Raw genomic sequence first — 8,133 nt, 5'->3', positions numbered from 1 at the left:
CCCTGAACGATGACTCGATAAGGCTTCGCCTTTTTCAGAGGACATTGATAGGTCCAGCGGCTAAATGGTATATTGAATTACCTAGAGCCTCTTTCGACAATTTCAGTTCCCTAGCCACGACTTTCTTGACCCATTTTCAATTACCTATAAGGTATGAAACTGGAACAGAAATCTTAACCAATTTCAAGCAGACGACGGCCACACATATATCCGATCATATACATGAGTGGCGTCGTCGTCGCAGAATGGTGAAGACTTATGTTCCAGATCAGCTATTAGCTGAGTGGTTTATAAAGTCGTTACTTCCTGCTATAACGGAAGATGTGGCCAAGGGGGGAGTCGTAACAGAGGAGCAAGTTATTGCTCGTGCACAATATTTAGACTTAGTGTATACTCAGTCTGGCACGCTCTACGATAAGATACCTGACGCCCCTAGACCGGAATTTTCGATTCCTCCTCCTCCTGGATCAAATAGTGACTCTCATGCCGGCGATGGCGTGATTGGCACTGCAAACGCAAAGTCGACAAGGGATTCGTCTAAGAAAGCCCGTAAGACTCCGAATCAAAATGCAAATCAAGAAATTCTTGCTTCGGAAATAAATGCCATATCAGTAGATAAAAGCGAAAATTCCAATCAACCAGGAAGCAAGAAGAAGCAAAACAAAGGGAAGAAGAAGAAATAGGGTGAGTCATCCCCTCAAAAAACTTCTTCAAACCCTCCTGGAAATAGGAAATTGCCTTGTCAAATATGCGATGAGGAGGATCATCGGACAACACAGTGCCCATTAAGAGCTGAGCTAAAGAAATTCTTCAAAAGCTCACATACATCAGCTGTGTTAACTGATCCATTTCCCAATCCAGGTCAAAATATGGTTGATAGTGGAAATGCTTCCCCGTCGCAAGTGCTAATGTTATCGATCTCTAAGCAACAAAATGATGCTTTGATTTCGACAAGGAATAAAGATTACGGGAATCCCCCGGTGTCGAACGACAAAGGTAAAGATCAACCTAGTAGTTCGACAACAACTTCGGCAGAAGTTGTACCACCCATCATCCCTGAGTTAACAATAAAACCGCCAAAGGGAGTAGTACACAAGTCGACATTTAATCCTCGTGCCAGGGCGGCGCAGCATTATAACATAGTGGAAGATTTGGCCCAATCGCCATCCGTTATGTCGACTCTTGAAGTACTACAAAATTGCCCATCCCAAAGGCAGGCGTTGTTATCGGCTATTGGTGGAGTGGATCCTAAGGATTCCAATCTTGTATCCTTTGATCACAAAGGATATGATCCTCAGTTACCAGCTCAACTAGCTTTCCTTATTCAAGTGAAAGCCCTCAACAAAACTGTTCACAGAACAATTATTGATGAGGGGGCATCTACGTGTATCATGTCGATGAGTTGCTAGAAAACTCTCGGATCTCCAACCTTGTCGCGATCTTCGACAACACTAAAAGCATTCGACGGAAGGACGTACACCCCGTACGGAATCCTAAATAACTTGAAGGTTGAACTAGGAGGAAAAACAGTGGAAATTGATGTTGAAGTCATTGATGGCAATCTTGACTATAACATCCTACTGGGAAGACCATGGATATATGCCATGGCAGCTGTAGTGTCGACTTATTTTAGGAAGATCGCATTCCCGTTTGAAGGAGGGATTACGGTCGTCGACCAACAGAACTTCCTCCCTAATGGTTCACAAGTTACAGGAAGCATTCCCATGATCCATGGGAGCAACCATTCAATTCAAGATATCGGAGTAGGACTATTGAAAGACCCCACAATGATGGGGACTTTCGCGCTACCACCTCCTATCTACATAGGAAATATACCGTTTGTAGCAACCTGCAACATGATATCTTCCATGAAGGTCGTAGAAGACAAAGTCGTCATGGATCATCCAATGGTTTTTCCCCCAAGCCCTATAGAAATATTGTAGCAATCAATGTTTCAGGCATGGGAGGCGAACCCAAATCAACGCTCGTCAAGCGTTTGGGTAGATAGGTCTAGAGAATATGGTACCCCATTAGATCCTTGGTCGAAAGTGCATGGGACTGACGAAGGAATCTTACAATCAATGTTGATTGAGGGGGCACCATGGAATGATCACCACCATCGTTCCCTTCTTCCAGAGTATGAAGAAGATACTCAACACGACCTTTACCACCCTTCAGTTTTTGAATTCCTATCAAATACTGTAAATACGGTGGATTCCGAGCGAAACTTATCCAATATTGAAGAGACTATAGCCATAAATATCTCGACTAAACCCAATGTTGTAGAGAATATTTATGTCGGCAAAGGTTGTTCCCCTTCAGAACTGGAAATATACAACGCTCTTTTTCACAAGTTCAGAGATGTCTTTGCTTGGTCATATGGTGAAATGCCAGGCATTGACTCGAGTATTGTTGAACATGAAATTAAAATGTATCCTGATGTCAAACCAGTAAGACAACGGCTTCGACAGGTACACCCTAAGAAAGCCGCTGCCATTAAAGCAGAAGTTGAGAAACTTCTCCATGCTGGTTTCATCTACACGGTTCCTCTAACCGATTGGGTATCGAATATTGTCCCTGTTATGAAGAAGCAAGGGACGATTAGAGTGTGTGTCGACTATATGGATGTAAACCAAGCTTGTCCAAAGGACAACTACCCTACACCCTTCATCGACCAGATAATTGATGAATGCGCCGGATGTGAGATCTTTTCCTTTATGGATGGATTTTCCGGGTATAATCAAATAAATATCCGCCCACAGGACCAGTCAAAGACTGCATTTATTTGTCCGTGGGGCACATTCGCTTATCGAAAATTACCCTTTGGTTTAAAGAACGCAGGGGCGACATTTCAGAGGGCAATGAATTATGCCTTCCATGACATCAAGAACATTGTTCAACCATATCTCGACGACCTTCCGGCTCATTCGCGAAAGCGGACTGATCATCCGCAGCATTTAAGAGCGATATTTCTATGTTGCCGACACTACAAGATAAGACTCAACCCGCACAAATGTGTGTTTTGCGTCGGGTCTGGTCGTTTACTTGGCTTTGTAGTCTCTAAGGATGGGATTCGTCTCGACCCTTGCAAGGTTCAGGCAATCATTAATTTGCCTCCACCTTCAAATTTGCTTCAGATTCAGAAACTCCAAGGGAAAGCAAACTTTCTGAGGAGGTTCATTCCAAATTACGCAGAACTTGCTAAAGGTTACACTCGTCTTTTGAAAAAGGATGTGCCTTTTGTCTGGGATCAGGTGGCGCAAGCTTCCTTTGATGCTCTGAAAGATTCTCTAGTAAGAGCATCATTAATGTATGCCCCAGACTATCAAAGAGATTTTAACCTGTATCTGGCTGCAGCGGATACGACCATTGCGATGGTTTTAGTACAAGAAGTCGATGGAATTGAACATCCTATATATTATTTAAGTAAAAACTTAAATGATACAGAAAGTAAATATTCTTATGTTGAAAAACTAGCGCTTGCAGCTGTTCAAGCGATTCAAAGGTTTCGACATTATGTCCTCTTTCGGAAAACTACCATTTTATCAGATTGCAACCCCATGACTTATATACTATCGCGACAGTTTCTGGGGGGCAAATATTCAAAATGGATAGCGATCCTTCAAGAGTTTGATCTGGAATTTGTAAAATCCAAATCAAAGAAAGCCCTAGTTTTTGCGGAATTATTGTGCGATCTCCCATCGTCGTCCAACGATGAAACATCGGAAGAGTCAATCGTGGATGAAAATTTGTTTCTGATATCTACAAGCGATGATTGGTATGGAGATATCATAGTTTATCTCCAAACCCAAAAGTTCAGGCCTAACACCTCTCACTCTGAACAGAAACGTATACGATACCAAGCTAAAGACTACATGATCGTCGGTGATACGCTTTACCGTCGTGGTATCGATACAGTTCTGAGGAGGTACCTTACCCATGAGGAGGCCGAGAAAGCCCTGAATGAGTGTCATTCAGGCGCGTGTGGGGGGCATCAATCTGGATATGCAACAGCACAAAAAATCTTACGAGCAGGATACTTCTGGCCAACCATGTTCAAAGATTGCATAATCGCGGTCAGAAGTTGCCATGCATGTCAGATTTTTGATAGCAAAACCAGAAGACCACCCGCACCTTTACAGCCAATAGTTGTTGTTGGGCCTTTCGCCAAATGGGGCATCGATTTCATGCAATGTAACCCCACCTCGACCGGGGGGCATGGGTATATTATAGTCGCCGTTGACTATTTTACCAAATGGGCCGAGGCGATGCCTACATTGGATAACACTGGTGAAACAACTGCCCTTTTCTTTTTCAATCATGTAGTCGCCAGGTTCGGCGTGCCACAGGCTATAGTTACAGATCATGGATCGCATTTCCGCAATCACATGATGGTTGAATTAGCTGCCAAGCTAGGGCTATCTCACGACAGCTCTACCCCGTATTATCCGCAAGCCAACGGACAAGTTGAGGCAATCAACAAGGTCCTGAAGCGTATGTTGCAAAGGATGATCGGGGTTCACAAAAGAAGGTGGCACCTAATCCTGTACTCAGCCTTGTGGGCTTACCGAACATCGGTAAAAAATGCCACTGGGTTCACACCGTTCCAATTGGTGTATGGCCTGGAGGCAGTCTTACCAATCCAGTGTGAAATTTCGTCTCTTAAACTCGCAATTGACCTCCTCCCCGGAACTTCAGAAGAAGAGGCCCGTTTCTTGGAATTAATCCAATTGGACGAAACCCGTCGTGACACCGCTTTGGCTAACGAAGCCCATAAGAAACGAGTCAAGGCGCAGTTCGACAAAAATGTCAAACCCCGTGTCTTCTCCGAAGGTGACTTGGTCTTGCTTTACGACCAAGAATCCGACAAATTGGGAGCAGGAAAATTTAATTCTTTATGGATGGGCCCCTATATTGTTAAACGAGTGTTAGCAAAAGGAGCCTACGAGTTGATGGATTATGATGGAATCCCACTGGCGCAACCCCGCAACGGGTTGTACCTCAAGCGTTACTATGCCTAAATAGTAACCTGAGTGCTTTTGTTGTATTTTGTTTTCGCTAAAGTGTTTGTTCCGGTAGAGTAATCCACCTTTTTTCATTTGTTGCAGATGTCGAACTTTTCTGAGACATGTGTGGGATATGCTGACGGAGCGAGTCGTAGTTCGCGGAATCTATCCTCCGCAGCCTGGGCCATTTTTGATCCAAGCGGCGAGTTAGTGAGTTTCAGAGGTGTGTGTATTGGGCAATCAATGAATAACATCGCTGAGTATAGCGCGTTGATAGAACTCCTCTCTGATGCCATCGCCCATGGTATACGCCGACTAATCGTCAGGCTAGACTCACAGCTTGTGATACTACAACTCAATGGTATATATTCTGTCCGCAATCCAACTATTTATCGAATGTTTCTAAGGGTTAAGATTTTGGAAAGACAGTTTGATTCAATTCATTACCAACATATTTCCAGGAACTTAAACACATTAACCGATTCATTAGCAAACTATGTATTAGATAGACATTTACGACATTTATAAAAATAAATGCATTAGTGTTATGCAAGTGAATCACGCAAATCAACCAGAATAAACCTCGAAAATCAAAATATATAAAAGCTGTTTATCGTTTATACATAATGTTCTGTAACCAAGACAAAAATTGGTCGCATGACCCAAAAACTCAAAAGTGCTAGGGGGCACCATAGCCTAGTGGTGCTCATGATAGCACGTCACGGCCTGTGCGATCATGCGCAAGAGACGAGTCCATCGTCTAGGCACACCAGTAGTATGCTGCTGCAACTGTAAAGGTAACTCATCGATCTGTACATCCGGAATACCGAGAGTAAGGCTCTCAACCTGCTCCTGCACAGCTGTAAGGGTCTCAGCGTCGTCAAGGTCGCGAAGAATAACTCTCCCAGCAGGTTCCACTGCCGGGGCAGCAACTGGCGGTCTCGGACGAACTACTGGACGAACAGGACCAACATCTGCATGCACCCAAGAGTTTGATTAAAAGTCTTGACAGAATAAAGCACAGCAACATTATGAATAAAAACAATAAACAGTGATATGGTCAAAGATTTTACCCATAGCGCCCCACTGTTCGCCATCCGGTAACACCAAATCCGGATCACCTCGGAAATCCATACCCACATATGGATACTCGGAGAAGACCATCTCCTGGCGCTCAAACCACCTGAAGAAGGCATCAGTGAAAGTAATCTGAGGTTGACCAGCATGCCTAGACATGTGATCGACCCACCTCTGCATGCATGGCTCGGTCGGAGAAGGCAAGTCGAGTACAATATACTGAGGCTGCATCAGTGGGATTTTCTCCAAGGCGAAGGCAGTCAGAATAGAACCAAATCCAAAGTTCTTCAGCTTCCCGTCCTTTACCTTGGTCAATTGACTTTTCATCTGAACAAGTACTGCATCACACTAGTTGAATACTTTCGGTTGGAGACACTCCAAGGCGTACTGCACATAAGACCTGTTGGCAACATGTAGAGATGCACTACCGGCCATCCTACCAATAGTATACAGAATGGACCTGAGAGACCTATTAGTAATCTCATGGATAACAACCTTGCCGTCTCTGCTCGGCTGGGAACCTTCCCTACAGTACTGGCGAACATAGTCTCTCACGGAGTCATTCCCCTGGGCCGAACCTGACAAAGAAATGGGGGCACCCCGCCTTGACAACCCAGTCAAGAAGTAAATGTCTACGATGGTCAAGGGGATGGTTTTTCCCCTAATCTGGAATACTTGGTTGATGGGATCCCAAGCATCAAGCATATACTGCAGCAAAGAAATCTGTGCTCTCATGCTAGAGATACAGAAAAACTTCAGTAGGCCACTGTTCCGCAGCGCGTTCACCGTGACAGGGTCATGGAGAGCAATCATATCATCTTCTTCATGTTCTCGTTCTCGCCATGTAAGGGACATTTTGTTCAAAGATCCCTGCAAAACAAACAAGAGAATGAGTAAGATCCTGGATTTGATGAGAAACTGGCGAAATTTCATCAAAAAATGTGCTAAAAACTCAGTTTTCTGAGCCCAACGCAGGCAGACAATGTCCTACCTGCGTTGAAGGTCAGGCTGCCTTAAGGCAGCTTGACATTCAACGCAGGTTTCGAATGGGCAACCTGCGCTGATGGTAGGGCGCCCTGGCAAAACCCCTGAGGCTCAGAAAGGCTGGAAAACAGGCACAGAATAGAAAAAGGAAACCATGAAAAGAAAGAGCTAGGGTTTAGCTCCTACCTGATCCATACGGCGCCGAGAATCGTCCACAGAATCTCCCGAAATCAGCTGGTGAAAATCAAGGGGGAAGAGGCACCTCCAAAGCTCCAACAAACCAAGTGCAAATGAAATGGTAAAATGAGAGGTAAAAACTCTTTTTAATGGCTTTTTACGTAGTTCAAAGCAAGATATTAGGGTTTTCATCTCATGATTATGTATTTCTAACAAAGTTTGATGCAGCAATTGAAAATGCAGTACTATCCTTGAAAAGAGAAAAGCTAGTAATGATAAAAAATCAAAATTTGACCATATAATCGAGCAGTTTTACCGCGGAATTTATGCTCGTTAAAAAATAGAAAAGCGAGATCCGAGCAGTTTTAGCACATAGTTCATGCTCGTTAAAAAATAAACATAAGATTGAGCAGTTTTAGCGGCGCATTCAAGCTCATTAAAAAATAAACCCATCCCGGTAAAAAACCATTGAGTATGTAACCTGATCAACCATAAAAGCCTTGGTCGTGTTTGTGCACCGTCACCTCCACCGTTCATTTGGCCGATCGTTTACCTCCATATGATTGTTTACCCATTTTGAGGAACAGCTGCGAAGAGTGATTTCACCTAGCCATCCTTGTGACACTGCCGTGATTGGAAAATTCCAACCTGTACCTGGAATCAGCTGCTAACCCTGTTCATCACTCGTTCCTCGAAAGACGAGTCTCCTTTAAGCTCTTTTCAACTGACTCGTAAAATATGAAAAGATTGCCGAGTTTTGGCCTTCCAGCTCGTTAAACGACCGGAATAGCTATCCCTCCTCTAGATTTTAATCTTTTTGGACCTGAGGGATTATTGCACAAAAAGATCGAGTGCTTGTTTTGTTCGGCTCATTAAAACTATAAAAAAC

This window comes from Pinus tabuliformis, chromosome 3_2 (genome assembly GCF_031772625.1).
Source record: "Pinus tabuliformis cultivar Carrire ecotype Pingquan chromosome 3_2, CPIR1, whole genome shotgun sequence".
Classification (NCBI taxonomy): Eukaryota; Viridiplantae; Streptophyta; class Pinopsida; order Pinales; family Pinaceae; genus Pinus; species Pinus tabuliformis.
The sequence above is the reverse complement of the archived record's forward strand: the minus strand, read 5'-3'. Positions refer to the sequence as shown.